Below are 22,319 nucleotides of genomic sequence, written 5' to 3' on the forward strand. Positions count from 1 at the left end.
TTTTTGCTAAAATAATTATTATATTATTGATTGATTGACTATGGCTTTTCAAATCACCCATTATTGCTATCTGTAGCGTTAGTTCTAGGCAAATGTTGCAATTCTTCAGCCATTCCTGGACCTGTGACCAAAAACGAGCTACATATGGACAATACCAAAATAAATGATCTAATGACTCTGCCTCCTCACAGCAGAACCTGTAGAGCTGGGAAGATTGTATCCCCCATATATATAACATTCTGTTACATGCAAGAATTTTGTTTAGTAATTTAAATTGAAAAATTCATACTTTTGAATCRGGCGTTGTTTTGCGTATCAATTCATAAACCATGTGCCATGGAATGGGTKCATCGGAAATCTCTTCCKAACTATTTTGCAATTTATATGGCACAGCTGTCATGTTTTGGTCCTTAAATGAAATTTGTATATGTTTTTATTTYTCACACTTTTCTTTAACCATTTATGTTCTTTAATACAGGGCCGACATACAAGTTCCTTACTTTTTTCCCCTTCTACTTGCCTCTTCCATTTGTGTGGTAATGCTGCAATTAATTGGTTGTAATTTTGGGTAGAGCAGACATTTCCATATGTCTGTGTTAGCTGCATGTGTGACTTAACTCCACCAYTCCTATTTATGATATCATTCACAAAAATTATACKTTTTTTAAACATTTCCTCGAAAAATACKGTTTTTTTTATCAATTAGTATATTTGAATTTAACCACAATATTTGTRGTATTATTTGTTCTGTCTTTTCAGGTGGATTAAATTGCAATTGCAACCAACTMTCTAAGGCTTGTTTAAAAAATTAAGATATCTTGGCGATTTATTTCCTTTTCAAACAACCGAAAGTGAGCAGGTGTACTCTGAATAAAGGGAAAAGGGCCCTTTTTGAACATAGGATGAGACATTCGTACCAATTTACTAGAGAACCAGTTTGGATTTAAGTATAACTTTTGTATGACTGATGCCTTTAGTGAGAGGTCTAATGCTTTAATATTTCATAATTTCTGCCCTCCGAATTCATATTCGTTATATAAATAGGCCCTTTTAATTTAATCTGGCTAGCGGTTCCAAATACAATTGAATATTTTTTGTTCATATAATTTAAAAAGCAGGTCACTAGGTGTAGGCAAAACCATAAGCAAATAGGTAAACTGTGATATGACTGTCTAGATCCTCTATGAGGCCGTGGAGAGATTCTAATTGTGGTTTTAAAAGAAAACATGAATCATCAGCGTACTATGACACCTTCATTTTTAAACCACAGATTTCTAATCCCTTAATATTATTGTTTGATCTAATCTTAACAGCTAACATTTCYATGGCAATAATAAATAGWTATGCCGATAGTGGACAACCTTGTTTTACTCCTCTAGATAGTTTAAAACTTTCTGAGATGTAGCCATTATTTACTATTTTTACACCTAGGGTTACTATACATAACTTTAACCCATTTTATAAGAGATTCCCCAAAATTGACATATACTAGGCATTTATATATAAACTCCAGTCGTACTTTATCAAAAGCCTTTTCAAAATCAGCTATGAAAACCAGGCCTGGTGTCCCCGATATTTCATAGTATTCTATTGTTTCCAAGTTTTAATACATTAATTTTGGTAGCATTGCTATATTGAAGATTGAAAAAGAATTTGGTACATTTTTCCCCATATTCCATCCAGTTCGCTTTAGTTTTATAATATATTACACTGGATCTTTCTTGAATAAGTTCCTCCATTTATTTTTGTTTTTCCTCTAACTTATTCTGTGCCTCTATGGTACCGTTTTTATTGCTATCTAACTGTACTGTTAGTCCTTCAATTTCCTTTGTTAATATGGTGTTACGAATCCCTTTGGCCCGACAGTCTGGGGGTAATGCTAATCGGTACTGGGGACCCGTAACACAACTCACGCAAATTATAATAGTGAAAACGTAACAGTGAGAACAAATAGACCCACGACAACTTAAATTACGCGTCAAACTCAGGGTTTAATTAGTAAACACTGGCGGCAATGGGGGGGGGGGGGGGGGGCAGGAAAAGGGGCTGAGCTGGACCTAAGGAAAGAAAGAATAAGCATCCAAAAACACCCTAAGCTAGACTAGCCTATTTCAACAACAGCTAACTAACTAAACCAAAAATACAGTGGGTGGTCCACCCAGTTCTAACTAGTGTATTTAACAAAGTTTACCCTACAGGTAGTGTATGCCCATGGGCGAACTGTCTGGTTACTTTTTCCTACTATCAATACAAACACCATAACACACAATAACTCACAGGTGGGGACAAAGTGACATGATATCCTAACCACACAAGAGATCTACAACATATGGCAATTTACAGAGAGATTGACCTGTAGAGAAACACAACGACAGACAGAGGGTTTTTACCAAGGGAAAGGACTGTGAATTGGGTAAGGGAAAAGGAGCAGGTGTCTTCCGATTAGCGACTGATTGATGACTGTTTGGGGAAGGATGATTGTCACCTGTGAGTAGGGGAGAAGGAGAGAACAGAAATACACACAGGATACACACAGAATACTTGTATCGTACATATGGACTCTTTTAATCTAAATTGCTTTTGTTTTATAGATGAGTACTGAATTGCATGGCCTCTAAAGGCACGCTTAAAAGTGTCCCATACAATACGGGGATCTGCTGTATCTATGTTATGTCTGAAAAAGTCAGTTATAAATTATTCTGTCCTGTTCTAAACAATGTATCATCTAGTAGGCTTTGATTAAATTTCCAATATCCTCGCCCACGTTGAAATTCTGTAAGAGTAATATATATGCCAATTATGTGATGATCCGACTGCATTCTGTCCCCTATCAACACTTTTTAAACTTTTGGTGCCAGAGAGAATGGCATAAGAAAGGAGTCAAGATGACTAGCTTGACTAAGCTCCGCCATGTATATTCACTAGGATAGGTGTTCAGGTTCCATATGCCCACTAATTCCAATATATCCATGACATTCATGATTTCCTTAAGTGCCTGAGGGTGATAGTTTGTAGTGTAATTTCCTTTCCGGTCCATAGAGGTATTTAAGACCGTATTAAAACCTCCCACCATAATAATAGAGTCTGGTGTTGCTTGTAGAGTTGATAAATTCTTATATATATTTTCAAAGAAGCTTGGATCATTATTATTCGGACCGTATAGGTTAATAYGCCATATCTTCTCTAGGATAGGMGGCAGCATTTTCACGTTTGGATGAAAAGCGTGCCCAGAGTAAACTGCCTCCTACTCAGTCCCAGATGCTAATATATGCATAGTATTATTAGTATTYGATTGAAAACACTCTGAAGTTTCTAAAACTGTTTGAATCATGTATGTGACTATAACAGAACTTATTTYGCAGGCAAAACCCRGAGGACAAACCATTCAGATTTTCTTTTTTTTMAGGTCACTCTCTTTTCAATGATTTTTCATTGGGAATCCAGATTTGTAAGGGACCTTCCTGCAGTTCCTATCGCTTCCACTGGATGTCAACAGTCTTTAGAAATTGGTTGAGGTTTTTCCTTTGAGAAATGAAGAAGTAGCCATGTTCAGAATGAGGCTCCAGTGAAGTGTACTGTTTGTTAGAGGCGGGTGGCCAGAAAGCATGCTACACATTGTTTTCCTCCAGTATTGAACACAGATCATCCCGTCTTCAATTTTATTGATTATTTACGTTGAAAAATACCTAAAGTTGTATTACAAAAGTAGGTTGAAATGTTTGGACAACGCTTACAGGTAACTTTTGAGATATTTTGTAGTCACGTTGTGCAAGTTGGAACCAGTGTTTTTCTGGATCAAACGCGCCAAATAAATTGACATTTTGGATATATATCGACGGAATTAATCGAACAAAAGGACCATTTGTGATGTTTATGGGACATATTGGAGTGCCAACAGAAGAAGCTCGTCAAAGGTAAGCAATGAATTATATCTTTATTTCTGCGTTTTGTGTCGCGCCGGGAGMGTTGAAATATGATGGTCTGTGATTGTTTGCTTGGGTGCTATCCTCAGATAATAGCATTGTTTGCTTTCGCTGTAAAGCATTTTTGAAATCTGACATGTTGGCTGGATTCACAACAAGTGTAGCTTTAATTTGGTATATTGAATGTGTGATTTCATGAAAGTAAAATTTTTATAGTAATTTATTTGAATTTGGCGCTCTGCATTTTCACTYGATGTTGGACAGGTGGGACGCTACCGTCCCACATATCCCAGAGAGGATATCTGTTTATTGTCCAATAACATATTTAAAATAATCCATCTACCTTGAGGATCTGTTTGGACAATTTGCACATTTGGATCAAAATGATTGTTAATTAAAACCATCTAAGTAGCCTAAGGTTACGTATTCATAATGTTGTCCATATGTTGCTACGTATTGTCATCGTCAGCCCAGCAACAATTCTCCCTCGGGGCTAGGTAAAGTTCAAGTTAATGGAAACTTGCATYGTTCAGAGAGTTATAGGGACACGTGCAGTTCAGAGAGTCAGAGGCATCCGYGATGCAGCTAAATGGCCATCAACTATCAAGGGGTGCTTGTATTTCGTTTTTTTAGTTTTTGTTTACCGCACATTTGGCTGCTTTGTTTTCAAAACGCATGCACTAATCACTGTCATTTTCCTTTTGCGTGCCGGTTTCTAACCMGCAAGTGAACAAATCTGTATCCAAGGTCCCACTCATTAGCGATGCATCATGCGCAGCCGGGCTGCGATCGTTAGACTGCTCACTTTCTATTTTAAGTGTTGTTGTGTTGTTCGTTTAAACAGTTCATACAGGGTGTTGCCGGTACCTTGTTATACTCATTGCCTCATAATGACTATGTGCGATGCATTGTGTGTTTTATGGAAAATTGCAGAGTGGAGTAGGTTGCTTGTACACTCTTAGAATTAGTGGTGACCCGAGGAACCCTGGAGATCCTCAAGGAACCATTGCTAGTCAATGGTTCATATTTGCACCTTTGGTTAGTTGAGGGTTCATGGAGGAACCTCTACTGGTTCAATGTAGCAACGGGTACCTGGAGGAACCCTGGTGTGGAGGCATGGCTTAGTAGGGGCGTAGCTTTAATATCAATCTTTTTTTGGACACCAGTTAGGTAAATGCCATTCCTGTTCATCTGTTCTGTTTAATGTCATCACATGTTAACTTTTTAGTGACAGGGGGCAGTATTCGGAYATTCAGATGAATGACGTGCCCAAAGTAAACTGCCTGTTACTCAGGCCCAGAAGCTGGGATATGCATATACTTGGTAGCATTGGATAGAAACACTATGAAGTTTCTAAAACTGTAAAAATAATGTCTGTGAGTATKACAGAACTGATATGGCAGGCGATAATCTGAGGAAAACCCATCCAGGAATTGGGATTTCTTTGATGTGAGTGGTTTTCCATTGAATACCTATTGACTATGAAATTGGTTAGGGCCCAGATTGCAGTTCCTGTGGCTTCCACTAGATGTCAACAGTCTTTAGACATGGTTTCAGGCCTGTTTTCTGAAAAACAATAAAGAAAAATACCTTTTGGTTAGGGGACTGGGGAAGCATGCAGTACTGGTTTGCYCGCGTGACTGTGTGCGTGAAATATGATCAATTATTTAGATAATTGACACCCTGAGGATTAGTTATAAACATCGTTTGACATGTTTCGACGAACTTTAGCGGTACTATTAGGATGTATTCGTCTGCATGTTTTGACCGCCTTTGAGCCAGTGGATTACTGAACAAAACGCGCCAACAAAACTGAGTTTTTGGGATATAAAGAAGGACTTTACGAACAAAACAACCATTTATTTTGTTCCTGGGACCGTTGTGATTGCAACCAGATGAAGATCTTCAAAGGTAAGTGATTTATTTTATTGCTATTTCTGACTTTCGTGACTCCTCTGGTTGGAAAATGTTTGTATGCTTTTGTGTGCTGGGTGCTGTCCTTAGAAAATCGCATGTTATGCTTTCACCTTAAAGCCTTTTTGAAATCTGACAAAGCGGCTGGATTAACAAGAAGTTCATKTTTTAACCGATGTATAACACMTTTATTTTCATGAATGTTTATTATTACTATTTCTGTAATTTGAATTTGGCGCTCTGCAATTTCACCGGATATTGTCGAGGTGGGTCGCTAGCGGCACGCCTGCGCCAAAGTTAAGGTTGAACACTGATAGTTTTGTTGCTTCTATGAGGCTAACAGAGATGTATGAGTTCCTCAAGAGCCTATGCAAATCCCAAGTTGGAATATTTATCCCCAAAACAAGTTTTGAARTTGAACCTTTGTCTCAAGACACTAATTTAGGGTCATGTTTAGGATTAATGCTCTAAGGTTAGGATTAAAACGTCCACCTGCATTTAAGTAGGATGGAGACTGAGACAAGGGACCTGTTCAAAGACTTTACATTTAATTTAATTTCATGAAATGTAAAATGTAAGACTTTAGAAATACATCCTTTACAGCTTGCCTTGAAGTAATTAGTGATCTAACATGATTGGTTAGGCCATAGCAAGGTGTTCACTGCTTTGTGTCCACCAGTTAAGCCATGTCAGATCAGTGATTCATTTAATGAAGGAAGGAAGGATGGATGAACGAAGGAAGGAGGGATGAACGAATAAACGAACAAACAAAGCATATTATGAAGGAGCAGTCTGACAATCTGTGGTGTCATAGTCAATGGCTGTCCTCCATTTTGAACAGTGACTTCTCAGCTTCTTTAGCCGTGTCTGTGTGATTGTCAGGTTTATTGATGACGTTAATGAGGGGCTGATAGCCTCTGCCGACAGTGTCTGTATTAATGCTCAAACWATGGGCTCTCCTCGGGCCTGTCACACACATTTGGACTACTGTCTCTGTAGCTATTGTGCTGAGATTGAAGGAAAGGGGGGGAGGGGGGGAGTCAATGCCGATATGGGGGGGATTGAGAGAGAGAGAGTATCCAGTGTGTGTGTGTGTGCCTGTGCCTGTGCCTGCATGTGTGAGAGTGTGTATGGGTGCGTATACTTGCCTTCCTGCATGCCTATTTGTGTGAGTGTTTGTGTGTGAGAGAGAGTTTGTAAAAACTGAACATGCCCCAGATTCAACCCACGTTCAATCCAGGTTGGTGTCATGGTTTTTATTTTATAACAATGAAAGGGGCCTAAATGAGGCACCAAGCTGAGGTGGGAAACTCCTGTGATCAATAATGTGGACTGCTAGGGAATTAAATGCAGAGGAGCCCTCCCAAATCCTCTGGGAGATGTTTAATCGGGTGAAATGTTCCATCAAAGGAAGAAAGGCCATTATATTAGTCTAGGATACACAGCGTAAAGGTTAGGAAAGCAATAGGATTAGTACTGACTGAACATGGCAACTTGATGGAGAGGGCCTTGTCTTTCATTTGTTTCCTTGTTTTTTAGGGGGCATAAAAAGCCTCACCTAAAATACGTCACTAAACCAACACGCAACTACACAGACACAGAAATATCTCAGTAAAATCCCCCCCGGGCAAAAATATGTTGAACTAATATTCTATCAATGTCATCTGTCAACATATTACTTTAACTTTGAAAGTCATTGGAATCTTGGGTTGAAATCAGCGGCTGCTCGCCCACAAAGGAATTAGGGGCGGCACCCCACTTGTGAATGGTCCAAAATATATATATTTTTAAAATATATACAGTACCAGTCAAAAGTTTGGACACACCTACTCATTCAAGGGTTTTTCCTTATTTACGATTTTACGTAGCAACATTTGAAATTGTGTTTTTACATTGGATACAAGTAGAGACTCAAAGCAACAAAATGGTATATACTACAGTTGAGGAACAATGGGAAAGTAGTTTTGCTTTGAAAGTTGATAAACTTGTAAACTCACTTTTGAGAAAATGACCTTTGAATATTTTTGGTGCTACTACTGGAGAGCCCTTCTTTGTCTACACCCATTCAGCACCGTTCACACCCTCTTAAGCTTTAGCCCCACCAATCTCTTTAAGGGTTCTGAGCGTTCTATACTAACAGCAGTCAAGCACCCAAGCTAACTTGCTAGCTACTTCCAGACACAAATGAGAGAACAGCTCACTGAACATTAATCACCCTAGCAGAGCAGGTTAGGCTTTTATGTTATCCAGAGTGTCACATTTTCTGTTCGTAAATTCAGAGCATTTCGCTCTCGGAGCGTTCAGAGCGCACACTGGATGTTCTGGCCAATGAGTAGGGTTAATCTGAACGTTCTGACCTCACAACGACAGTCAAGCACCCAAGCCAGCTGGCTAACATTGGCTAGCTTGCTAGCTACTTCCAGACACATAATGAGAGAATACCCCACTCTGACCATTTTACTCGCCCTAGCAGAGCTGGTTAGGCTGTTTTCATGTCATCCAGAGCGTTGGTGACTGTAACTGTGCTGCTGGCAACAACAAATTTATGCTTTTTTGCTGACCCCGGCCATATTCAACGGATGTTGAGCGTTTGTAAATTCATCAGTTATTCTGCACTCTGGCACACTCAGATGAGAGCCTTTTATAAAGACATGTAGCTAGCTAGCTAAACGATTAACCATAATCCCAACTCATGACATTAATACCCTGCATGAATCTGCAGATAGCTAACCAACCAGGTTCAATGTTACCTAGCTAACATTAGGCAATAACTAGTCAAGCAAATAGCTCTGAGATATGAATAATAAGATCATACACGTAACGTTTGCTTGCGAGCCAGCCAGCTAACGTTAGCTAGCTAGCTAGCAGTACACTTTAACTTGAAATAAAACCCCTTTCTGTCAAAATAAGAAACATGTAATATCTGAAAATGTAGCTATTTAGACTATCTTACCCGTTTACATCATGGACGGACGCGTCTCCTGTCAGATGCCGTGGTTGCCCTTAGTTTGAAGTTGTAATCCGGAGACAGGTGTTTTCTCCATCTCCTTAGCTATCATACTCTAATTCCACTGATTTCACAACTCGGTCCTCCAGAAAGTGGAGAGCATACACGTAATGTTAGCTTGCGAGCCAGCCAGCTAACTTTAGCAAGGTAACAGTACACTTTAACTTGACATTAGGCTTAGGCAGTTTTATTATGCGATACATTTTTTAAAAAAAGCCATGTTCAGACAGGATTACCTAGACATACTGACCAGCTCAAATAGACAGAAGCATGCTGTATGGCAGACCAATCCAAACTCATCTCTCGGCATGTCCAGCCCACTCGTTATCTCAGCCAATCATACAGTGTTTCTACCTTTAAAAGTTTTGAGCTTATGCCGTGACTGTTAGTGGTAGATGGTGGCATTGTGTCATTGCACCACACTATCACAAGGTGGAGTAAGAATGCTGATCTATCGGTGGAGGTGGAGGTGTTAATGGAGGTGTTTTCAGTCTGAGAGTCTCTCTTCTCTAGCACTAGAGTCCTACGTCAGTCCAAAAAAAAACTGTTGATGGTCCTGGAGCYTTTAAAACATATTGAAGAATGAAGCCTCTTAATGAATTCCGAGAGCCGTGTCATACCAATTATTATTGGATTATTCATCATAGCAACCACTTGTTAGTATAACATTGAAAATTATGTTTGTATTTTTTTAGCTAATTCAATAATATATTTGTCCACCGTAGATGATGTGTTTTATTTACAGTAGTGTATTAATGAAGTACTCTAAAGTGTAACATTTCCAACTCCAAACCTCAAGCAACTGCAAAATGTTGGATAAAGAATACAATACAAGAATACAAACTTCTTTATGCTTTCGTTAATAAAACAATGATAAAAATATTTTTTTCAAAATGCAGATGTTTATTTCAACTACTCAGCTACATAATCCCGAAGTCTAACAGTATTTTTGAAATGTCTCCAGTAGATTTTCCATTCCCCCTGAAAGCCCTATTCTGCTCACTTAAATGATGAATAGAGATCCTGGTCATGGTGCTACATCTGCTGTATACTTACGGCCTATTGTAACCTGGAGTCACACCTTTCCAGTACTCCCCACCCCACCCCAAACTCCACCCTTAACACAGTTACCATTAAAAACGAGCTGTTTATCTGAGAAAAAATGACATTGCGACCCGAAGACAACAGACGAAATGGACATAGTTTTCATCAAGCCAGCTTCTGTGTTTTTGGTTGATGGACAATATTATAAACAGTCAAATGCATTTGTGAATTCAATCGCTTTAGCTGACATGATGCGGTTTATTCATTGTTTAATTATTTAAGGCTCCTTTCTCTTCTCTGTGCTGGAGTTATTTTAAGAATACAAAAGAAACCTTCCACCCTTGAATGGCTATCAGCAGGATAATAGACTCTTGCCGAGTTTAGGGACTTTACTTGTATTCATTGGTGGTTGCGAGGCATGTCACTTCTCCCATGTCTTCATAGCCCACCAAATGCACTGTTTTCTAATCACATCTGGATGGATCCATAATGCATTACTATGGGAATAAATATCACTGAATAACATAAACATTTGAATAAAGTAGGCTAATGAAGGCAACAAATTCTTGCTTACTGAAACTTTCAAAGTCATCCAATTGTTATAATAGGATTTGAAGCAATAGCCTACCTGCTTGTGGTCAACTATTTCAGCACTGTTTTGTGCACCTCTGAGACAAGCATGGGGACTGGTCTTGAAAAATCAATACATTTTTATTTTCACTGAATCTCCGTTTGGGTATTGGTTAGCCTACCATTAAGGTGTGGAAATGTTAGGATTATTTTGCTCTTCACTCGCAGTCACTTAGTAGCCTAGGCCTACCTCCGACCGGTCACGTTGTACAGCACCATATTTTCCTAATTTTAAAAACATTCAACTGCATTCCTGAATTAAATCGCTTTAGCCGACATGTTGAGGTTTATTCATTGTTTAAATATTCAAAGCTCCCTTTGTTATTTCATTTTATAACTAAAATGCTTGAATGTATTTAAAGACATGGATGCTTTGTGATGACATGTAKAATTGTATGAATGATTGATATACTGTATATTGAAGTAGGCATGCAATAAGTAAGTTACTCTAAAACAGCTACAGTAAACAGAACTCTTGTCTACAGCTCCATGTCATTTCAATAACAACTTCTCKAAGATTCCCTCTGGTGGTCAAACTAGCATTAATGGCAACAATGGCTGACACTTAAATAACGTGCCATAGAATTCTGCGGCACCCTGCAAGCTTRGCTGCAGTATGACGCAACTTTTAAAGGAATAACCATTGTAGCTAGCGGGAAGGTTGCATGCTTTTTCTGTGGCTAAACCAACTAGGCTCGTAATTTAACAATTTTATTTGTATTTACAGATGGCATACAAGTTTGTTATTGAGGCACATGAAAGTTCACATGTTCGAGAAGGCATTTCTGCCAAAAATGCATTTATATTTTGATGTGTCTAACACTTTTTTGGTTACTACATGATTCCATATGTGTTATTTCATAGTTTTGATGTCTTCACTATTATTCTACAATGTAGTATAGTAGAAAAATAGTAAAAATAAAGAAAAACCCTTTAATGAGTAGGTGTGTCCAAACTTTTGACTGGTACTGTATATTAAATAATTCATGGATTATGTTTAAAAACTGTAAGTGCAGTAAATGTGTTAAATTTCCTGTTTGAAAAACATATTTTTCAAAACAAGCTCTTCAATTACTTACTACTCTACCCCTCAGTGATTGCCTGCTCCGCCTCCCTGGGTGCATAGGAATGTGAACATTGCGTTGATTGAACTGCCCAATAGCATAAATTATAACAGCACAAAGCAAATGGACCGTCCTGGGGCGCTCAAATGTGCGTCCGTTCAGTCAGAACTTCTGGTTCTMCTCTTGTCTTGGCACTCGTTCGTTCGTGAGCTGGCTTCCCGTTATAAATTGTATAATCTAATTTGTTCAAAACAGTGGCAGCATGTGCAGCAGTTGTCATTTGGTTTTTGGCATACATACAAAAGTGAAATAGGTGTATTTATGCTGTTGTTCAAATGCACAGATCACTTTATATYTCTTCTCAACAAAACTACCCGGAAACTTGGAATCGTATTTCTGTCATGCTGCTTTGTTGACAACGCCAACCACCTCACGCCCCGGGTATTCAGCCAATCAGCGGCCAWTGCCGCAAAAAATGGTCAATAATASATTCATTTTAAACAGATTWCAACCACAAATCAATGCCAGGATTTCAAGGGTTTGTTTTATTRTAAGTAGAATTCACATTTGTTGACAACTCAACCAAAAATGGACGTTGATATTACGATATGACAGCTTTTTGCCGGGAGGCCCTATGAACCATAAAATAATGTCAGTGTAGCAGAAGCAATACCCTCCGCTGCCATCACTGGCTCTCCTAGTACAGAGTCCCTCCATGGCCTCTGTGTCATGTCTCAGTGTCCACAAATACGTCTTCCATGGCTTCTTCAGTGTAAAGTGTTTGGGCGGTGAAGGGATGAGAGCGGCTGAGAGAAGGGGGAGCTGGCTCCCTGGAGTTGTTGGCAAGGAGTACTGTCTCTGTGTGCTAGATGGTGAGGCTGATCCAGAGTTCTTCCAGGATCAACCAGACTCTAGGTTCTGTCTTTGTATCACACTGCTGGAACAACACATTTAGACCAAAATTGCTAGAACCACACAGAACAASACAGTTAGAACTACACTGTTAGAACCACARTTTAACCTCTCTAGGGTATGTGGGACGGTAGCGTCTCACCTCGTCAACAGCCAGTGAAACTGCAGGGRGCCAAATTCAAAACAACAGAAATCCCATAATTAAAATTCCTCAAACATASAAGTATTTTACACKATTTTAACGATATGCTTGTTGTAAATCCAGCCACAGTGTCCGATTTCAAAAAGGCTTTACGASAAAAGCACACCAAACGATTATGTTAGGTCAGAGCCTGTAACYGCTTTCGTCGGTGGAAGGAGAGGACCAAAGCYCAGCGTGGTACGTATCCATATTTATTAGAATACTTTTTTCTAGAAAGAACAAAAACAATAAACTGACGAAAACCAACGAAGCTACAGTCCCAAACTAGTGAACACAGACAGAACTAGTGAACACACGAACAYGAACAATCACCCACAAAACCKAACACAAAKCAGGCTACCTAAATAWGGTTCCCAATCAGAGACAATGACTAARACCTGCCTCTGATTGAGAACCATATCAMGCCAAACACAGAAATAGAAAAACATAGATAAACAAACATAGACTGCCCACCCCAACTCACGCCCTGACCATACTAAATAAAGACAAAAACAAAGGAAATAAAGGTCAGAAAGTGACAGAGCCAAGTCACAGAAAAACACAGCCATTTTTCCAGCCAAAGAGAGGAGTCACAAAAATCTGAAATAGAGATAAAATGAATCACTAACCTTTGATGATCTTCATCAGATGACACTCATAGGACTTCATGTTACACAATACATGTATGTTTTGTTCYGTAAAGTTCATATTTATATCCAAAAATCTGAGTTTACATTGGCMCGTTATGTTCAGTAGTTCCAAAACATCCGATGATTTTGCAGAGAGCCACATCAATTTACAGAAATACTCATAATAAACATTACTAAGACACAACTGTTATGTATGGAATTTTAGATCCACTTCTCCTTAATGCAACCGCTGTGTCAGATTTCAAAAAAACTTTACAGGAAAAGCACACCATGCAATAATCTGAGTACAGCGCTCAGAGACCAACACAACRCAAAGAGATATCCGCCATGTTGTGTAGRCAACAGATGTCAGAATAGCATTATAAATATGCACTTACCTTTGATGATCTTCATCAGAATGCACTCCCAGGAATCCCAGTTCAACAATAAATGTTTGTTTTGTTCGATGAAGTCCATCAATTATGTCCAAATAACTCCTTTTTGTTAGCGCGTTTAGCCCACTAATCAAAATGCATGTCGCGCGATCGGTAGGTGCAGACGAAAAGTCAAAAGATCCGTTACAGTCCGTAGAAACATGTCAAACGATGTATAGAATCAATCTTTAGGATGTTTTTAACATAAATCTTCAATTTATGAGAAGAGGAAGAGGAAATGCAATGGAACGCAAGCTAACTCTCTCACATGAACGCACATGGTCAGCTCGTGGCACTCGTGGAAGACCTCAATCCCCTCTCATTCGCCCCCACTTCACAGTAGAAGCCTCAAACAAGGTTCTAAAGACTGTTGACATCTAGTGGAAGCCATAGGAAGTGCAATGACCCAATTTCCACTGTATCTTGGATAAGCAAAGAGTTGAAWAACTACAAACCTCAGATTTCCRACTTCCTGGTTGGATGWTTTCTCAGGTTTTTGCCTSCCATATGAGTTCTGTTATACTCACAGACATCATTCAAACAGTTTTAGAAAATTCAGTGTTTTCTATCCAAATCTACTAATAATATGCATATGCTAGCATCTGGGCCTGAGTAGCAGGCAGTTTACTCTGGGCACGCTTTTCATCTGGACGTGAAAATACTGCCKCCTACCCAAGAGAGGTTAATAACCCCATTGCTAGAACCACACAATTAGAACCACACAGCTAGGACTATACAGTTAGAAGCATTTAGTTAGAACCTACAGTTACAAACACACTGTACTCAAAAAAGCATCTCTATGCTCAATAGCGATCTTCACCACCCCACATCCAATAATTAATCCATACCACCCTCATGCACAAACTGCTTGGTRTTTCAAACCTTCCCCGGGCTAACCGGAGGCTAACGCAATGTGTTCTCCATTGTTAAGCGTATTGGACAAATGTAGTTGTAATAACTGATTTATCTTCTGCATTATTATTGGATTTGACTTCAAGCCCATTGTTCAGCAAAGTACATTATATAATTATCATACTAACAAAGGAACTGTGTTTTGTGTGAATTTTTGTGGGGGTTTTTCCCCACCTAGGCTGTTGGCTAGCCAAAATGATCTTTGTCTTTACGTCTGATACTACAGCTCAGTGTGGTGTGGCCTGCTCAGTCAGCAAGGCCTCTCTCCCACTCACACTGCCACTCAGCTGTGGCAGCACACACACACACACACAGCAATAACACACAGAGAAACACACGCACACAAACACAGAGCTGATGTCTGCTGATACCTTCTACTTAGCACCCCTTCTTCACTCTGTGGCAGCAGCTGCCAACTAGCAGCCAGCTTGTCAGTGGGCTGAGACTACCGCTGTCGTCATCATCTCTCTGTGTGTCAACAGCAGGGAAATACACATGCACACAAAAACAAGCAAATATACAACCAGTAAAAACACAAATATAGTGGCTTGCGAAAGTATTCACCCCTTGGCATTTTTACCATTTTGTTGCCTTACACCCTGGAATTAAAATAGATTTTTGGGGGGTTTGTATAATTGTATTTACACAACATGCTTACTGGAAGGTGAACCTCTGTCCCAGTATCAATTACAGGTTGTAATGCAACAAATAGGAAAAACGCCAAGGGGGTGAAGACATTTGCGAGGCAATGTAAACCTCACACAGTGGCACACAAACACACACACATGCCTATACTCCAGTAGAGTGTTAACAGACCCAACCGCATTCAACCGTTGACAACATACACACACACACACAAACACACGCACACACGCACACACACATTCAAAAACAACCAGAAAAAACACAGATAAACGTCACACAGTGCCACAGTCACTCACACACACCATCCTCTATTCCATTTGAGTAGCGTGATATTATCCCCTGCAACAGAACTGTAACACACCCAACAGCATTCAACCATTGACAACACACACACACACAAACACACACACACGCAGAACACACAGGCAATATACAACCAGTAAAAATACAGGTAAACCTCACACAGTGGTACAAATARACACACACACACCCTCCCCACATCCTGCCTTCTCCTATTCCCCATCCCCATAGTGACTTTATAAGATATTTATAAGCATTTTATAGTTTTCTTCCCGTCTCTATCATCCAAGGTGAAGGCTGTCATGTCGTATTACCGTGAGATGCCTGCCATGGCTTTCACACATCCTCCAAAGATTCCCATACACTGGCAGGTCGTGTGCGACTCAAATGGTTCCTATTCCCTATGTAGTGCACTACTTATGACCAGAGCCCATAAGGCTCTGGTCAAAGTAGTGCTCTACGTAGGGAATAATATCTGTGTATATTGTTTTGATCCGGCTCAATTATGAAATGTATCATGTCATTAGGTGTGTGTGTGTTTCCTGCACGTGGTGTGTGTGTGTGTGTGTGGTGGTGTGTGTGTGTGTGTGTGTGCGTGTGTGCGTGTGTGCGTGTGTGCGTGTGTGCGTGCGGGTGCGTGCGTGCGTGCGTGCGTGCGTGCGTGCGTGCGTGCGTGCGTGGTGCGTGGTGCGTGCGGCGTCGGTGTGTGTGTGTTATCATGTGTTATCTCCTTAAGCTTCCAGTAACACCTCCCTGTCAAGGACTTTCCCTTCCTGACATGGAAGGGAACACAACACAACACTGAATGCATACAGCAGTAGAGGAGTTGTTGCCAGTGTTTTTGCTTTGCGGCGAGGATGTTACTTTGAGAAATGACACTTTACATTATAATTTGCATGGCAAATGTAGATATATAAAAAAAAAGGGAGAATACTGAATTGTCACAGCAACACAAACATTCTGAATAGGGTTTGTGTGTGTGTGTGTTTGTTTGAATGTTTGTGTGTGATGTATTCTTGCATGTGTGCCTGCACATGCACAATAGTAGGTAGCTATATGACGCATATGCACAATGGTGCCGGGAGGAAATTGATTTTGCCACAACAATAACAGATGAACAGAGCAGTGCTCAGTCTAAATGAGGTGATCCCATGATAAAATAGAGCGACAAAAAGGCAGAGGAAAGATCTTTCTCTTCGTCTCTCTGTCTCCTATTCATCATGCCATCATAATGATGGAGGTGTGTGTGTGTGTGTGTGTGTGTGTGTGTGTGTGTGTGTGTGTGTGTGTGTGTGTGTGTGTGTGTGTGTGTGTGTGTGTGTGTGTGTGTGTGTGTGTGTGTGTGTGTGTGTGTGTGTGTGTGTGTGTGGTGGTGTGTGTGTGTGTGTGTGTGTGTGTGTGTGTGTGTGTGTGTGTGTGTGTGTGTGTGTGTGTGTGTGTGTGTGTGTGTGTGAGAATAAATAAAACCCCATGGCCAGAAATATACGAGACAGTAACTCACATCTAATAACTTAAATGTCTCCGTTTCGAGACTAACACAAATGCTGAATAAGCTTAAAACCTCTTAAAGGATTAGCCTCTTTTTTTCAATTTTCGCCTAAAATGACATACCCAAGTCTAACTGCCTGTAACGCAGGCCCTGAAGCAAGGATATGCATATTCTTGGTACCATTTGAAAGTAAACACTTTGAAGTTCATGGAAATGTGAAAGGAATGTAGTAGAATATAACACAATAAATCTGGTAAAAGAAAAAAACAACGTTTTTTTGTATTTCTTGTGTARCATCTTTGAAATGCAAAAGAAAGGCCATAATGTATTATTCCAGCCCAGCTGCAATTTAGATTTTGGCCACTAGATGCCGCCAGTGTATGTCCAAAGTTTTAGACTGATCCAATGAACCATTGTATTTCGGTTCAAAATGTTGTATCAATACTGCTTAAATGTGCCTAATTTGTTTATTAATAACTTTTCATGTTCAAAATTGTGCACTCTCCTCAAATAATAGCATGGTATTTTTCACTGTATTAGCTACTGTGAATTGGACAGTGCAGTTAGATTAATAAGCATTTAAGCTTTCTGCCAATATCAGATATGTCTATGTCCTAGGAAATTGTCTTGTTACTTACAACCTCATGCTAATCGCATTAGCCTACGTTAGCTCAACTGTCCCGTGGAAGGGACACCGATCCTGAAGAAGATTTATCGAGCGACTGCACCTAAAAAGCAATGTGGCATCAATATGGGTCAGAAACATGTATTCCCTTGTAAAGATGTACTGCAAAGTGTAAATAGGATAATTCTGGTCATAAAGTCAGTCTCCTGACCACATGGCCACAGCTGGCAGCACCCAAGTAATCATTAATTTGGAACTCAGCTGCCTGATCGTAATGCCCATGATGGTCAATTTGGTTTGACATTCAATATCCCTATGAGGGGCCCCTCATGGGTGRGTGCTTAGTCCCCTCCTGTACTCCCTCTTCACCCACGACTGCGTGGCCAAGCATGACTCCAACACCATCATTAAGTTTGCTGACAACGCATCAGTGGTAGGCCTGATCACCAACATCTGTCACACCCTGATCTGCTTCACCTGTCTTTGTCGCTCTTCTTCCTCATTATTTATACCTGTGWTKTCTGTTTCTCTGTTTCCAGTTCGTCTTGTCTTGTCAGGTCTTATCATCGTAATTTCCCATCTCCCTGCTTACTTAAGTTCTGTTTCCAATTTTCCCCGGTTCTGACCATTCGGCCTGCCTGCCGTTCTGTACCTGCCTTGACTCTGACCCGTTTACGAACCTCTGCCTGTCCTGASCCCCAAGTCTGCCTGCTGTTGTGTGCCTTATATTCTCTGCCCTGCATTATGGACCTCTGCCTACCTTTGACCTGTCTTTTGCCTGCCCCCTGTTTTGGTCAATAAACATCTGTGACTCTAGCTGTCTGCATCTGGGTCTTATCCTAAGTTCTGATAACAACAATGAGACAGCCTATAGGGAAGAGGTCAGAGACCTGGCAGTGTGGTACCAGGACAACAACCTCTGCCTCAATGTGAGCAAGACAACGGAGCTGATCGTGGACAATAGGAAAATGAGGGCCGAACAGGCCAGGCCCCCATTAACATCGACAGGGTTGAAGTGGAGCGGGTCGAGAGTTTKAAGTTCCTTGGTGTCCACATCAGCAATGAAGTATGATGGTCCAAATACACCAAGACAGTTGTGAAGAGGGCACGAAAATACCTTTTCCCCCTCAGGAGACTGAAAAGATTTGGCATGGGTCCCCAAATCCTGAAAGAGTTCTACAGCTGCACCATCGAGAGCATCCTGACCGTTTGCATTACCACCTGGTATGGCAATGGCTCGACATCTGACCATATGGCGCTATAGAGGGTAGTGCGTACGGCCCAGTACATCACTGGGGCCAAGCTTCCTGCCATCCAGGACCTATATGCTAGTCGGTGTCAGTGGAAGGCCTAAAAAAATTGCCAAGGACTACAATCACCCAAATCATAGARMGTTCTCTCTGCTACCGCACAAGTGTAGGACCAAGCCCGACGCCGGTACACTTATGACAACAGCCASRTCAAGTGCAGGGCGCGAAATTCAAAATATATTTTTTAGAAATATTTAACTTTCACACATTAACAAGTCCAATACAGCATTTGAAAGATAAACATCTTGTGAATCCAGCCAACATGTCCGATTTTTTAAATGTTTTACAGCGAAAACACCACGTATATTTATGTTAGCTCACCACCAAATACAAAAAAGGACAGACATTTTTCACAGCACAGGTAGCATGCACAAAGCCAACCTAACTAACCAAGATCCAACCAAACTAACCAAGAAACAACTTCATCAGATACAGTCCTATAACATGTTACACAATAATCTTATGTTTTGTTTGAAACATTTGCATATTTGAGGTATAAATCAGTTTTACATTGCTGCTACCATCACAGCTACCGTCAGAAATAGCACCGAAGCAGCCAGAGTAATTACAGACACCAACGTCAAATACCTAAATACTCATCATAAACAATTCTGAAAAATATATGGTGTATAGCAAATGAAAGACAAAGATCTTGTGAATACAGCCAATATTTCAGATTTTTTAAGTGTTTTACAGCGAAAACACAATATAGGTTATATTAGCTTACTACATAGCTAACACACAACAGCATTGATTCAAGGCAACGGTAGCGATAGCACAGTTCGACAGATATATGAAATAGCATCATAAAATGGGTCCTACCTTTGGTGATCTTCCATCAGAATGTTGTACAAGGGTCCGTTGTCCAGAACAGTCGTTGTTTGGATTTAGATGTCGTCTTTTCCCTCTTGAATTAGTAAACACACTTGGCCAAGTGGCGCGAAGCTCTCCTTCCTGAACAAAGTCAAACAACGCAACACGCCTAACGTCCCGAATAAATTTCAATAATCTAATAAAACTATATTGAAAAAACATACTTTACGATGATATTGTAACATGTATCAAATAAAATCAAAGCCGGAGATAGTATTCGCCTATAACGACAGCTTTCCAGAAGGCAATTCCAGGTCCCTCCTCGCGCTTTCCAGAAAACAGGAAATGGCGGACACCTCATTCCAAGAGGATTTATTCCACCTCAGACCAAGATAATCACCCCATTTCTTCTCTCACTGCCTCTTGACATCTAGTGGAAGGTGTATGATGTGCATGTATACTAATAGGTATCATGCCCATTTATAGGCAGGCCCTAGAACAGAGACCTCGATTTCAGAAATCTCACTTCCTGACAGGAAGTGGGCTGCAGAATGAGTTCTGTTTCACTCAGAGAAATAATTCAAACGGTTTTAGAAACTAGAGAGTGTTTTCTATCCAATAGTAATAATAATATGCATATTGTACGAGCAAGAATTGAGTACGAGGCCGTTTGAAATGGGCACCTTTTTCCAAGTTACTCAATACTGCCCCTGCAGCCATAAGAAGTTAACATTTTCTACCCCCAAGTCATAAGACTGCTGAACAATTAATCAAATGGCCACCTTGACTATTTACATTGATCCCCCACCCTTTGTTTTTACACTACTACTAATTGCTTTTTATTATCTATGCATAGTCACTTTACAAATTACTTCGACTAACCTGTACCCCCTGTCGTGTCATTAATATTATGACGATTGTTTTATCAAATCAATTAACTATGTTTAACTATTACGATGATTAAATTAATCCTGTAACAGTTAACACATTAGCAATCTTGGGGCACCACATAAAAAGTTTATTTAAACGAGTTACCATTTTCCGAATTATTACGATGATTCAATGAATCCTGTAACAGTTAACTCATTAGCAATCTTGGGGCACCACGTAAAKGTGTATTTAACGAGTTACCGTTTTCCGAATGTACTCTTAAAGATATAAAGATCTTATATTTCAGTAATCAATCAGTCATTCATTAATTGTTACTTTCTATCAGTCTCATTCTGAATGTCGCAAAATCTTTCGATATCTGTACAACCCCTAGCATAAGTTATGAATCAGTGATAWACAAATTGGCTTAATTATTTATTTACTAACTAACTAAATAATAACACAGAATTACATAAACACACAAACAGAATAGCTTACACATTGATTACTGCATAATGCAATGAAAGTCCCTACTGGACTAAACCCAATATGATGGCTTGGTAGACAACGGAAAGGGGTGGGACAGATAAAGAGCAGGAAAGACAGAATAGACCCACTGCATACACTACCATTCAAAAGNGAATAGACCCACTGCATACACTACCATTCAAAAGTTGGGGGTCAGAAATGTCCTTGTTTTTTAAAAGAAAAACATAAAAATAACATCAAATTGATCAGAAATACAGTGTAGACATTGTTAGTGTTGTAAATGACTATTGTAGCTGGAAATGGCAGATTTTTTTATGGAATATCTACATTAACCTTACAGAGGCCCATTATCAACAACCATCACTCCTGTGTTCCAATGGCACGTTGTGTTAGCTAATCAAAGTTGATCATTTTAAAAGGCTAATTGATCATTAGGAGAAAATAAATGCTAATATGTTAGCACAGCTGAAAACTGTTGTTCTGATTAAATACAACTGGACTTCTTTAGACTAGTTGAGTATCTGGKGCATCAGCATTTGTGGGTTTGATTACAGGCTCAAAATGGACASAAACAAAGAACTTTCTTCTGAAACTCATCAGTCTATTCTTGTTCTGAGAAATGAAGGCTATTCCATGCGAGAAATTGCTAAGAAACTGAAGATCTCGTACAACGCTGTGTACTACWCCCTTCACAGAACAGCGCAAACTGTCCTTAGTTACATCACCCTTCCAACTGTTTGGAATACAGAAATATTGTTTCTTTATTAAACCTTTTGATGTWACCGTACATCTCTCTCTCTCTCTGTTAACAAAGGGATTTAATTTCCTTTTCTAAAAGAGTGGGAGAAAGAGTTTTCCTGCAGGTATTTAAGACAGTCATAAAACTGTGGTGGGAGAGAGAGAGGGGGGGGCACKTATGATCCCCACCCAAAAGGGCAAGTCATTACACCCRGCACATTGACTGGTGCTGGTACTGGTGCTCCATGTATATAGCCTCATTATTGTTAAGTAATCCTGTGTTACTTTTTGATTCGGTTCGATTTTTTTTATTTTGGTTTATTTTGTAAATATTTTCTTAACTCTATTTCTTGAACTGAAGATAACCCAGTAGCAGGCTGAAAAATGGCA

The 22,319-nt window shown here is 39.8% G+C and overlaps 1 protein-coding gene across 1 annotated transcript in view; it reads left to right on the top strand.

The window, feature by feature from the left end:
• Nucleotides 1-22,319, top strand: part of LOC111969188 (protein kinase C-binding protein NELL1-like) — a 460,771-nt gene that overhangs the window by 258,052 nt on the left and 180,400 nt on the right. The window lies entirely within an intron of this gene.

This window comes from Salvelinus sp. IW2-2015, linkage group LG10 (assembly GCF_002910315.2).
Source record: "Salvelinus sp. IW2-2015 linkage group LG10, ASM291031v2, whole genome shotgun sequence".
Taxonomy (NCBI): domain Eukaryota; kingdom Metazoa; phylum Chordata; class Actinopteri; order Salmoniformes; family Salmonidae; genus Salvelinus; species Salvelinus sp. IW2-2015.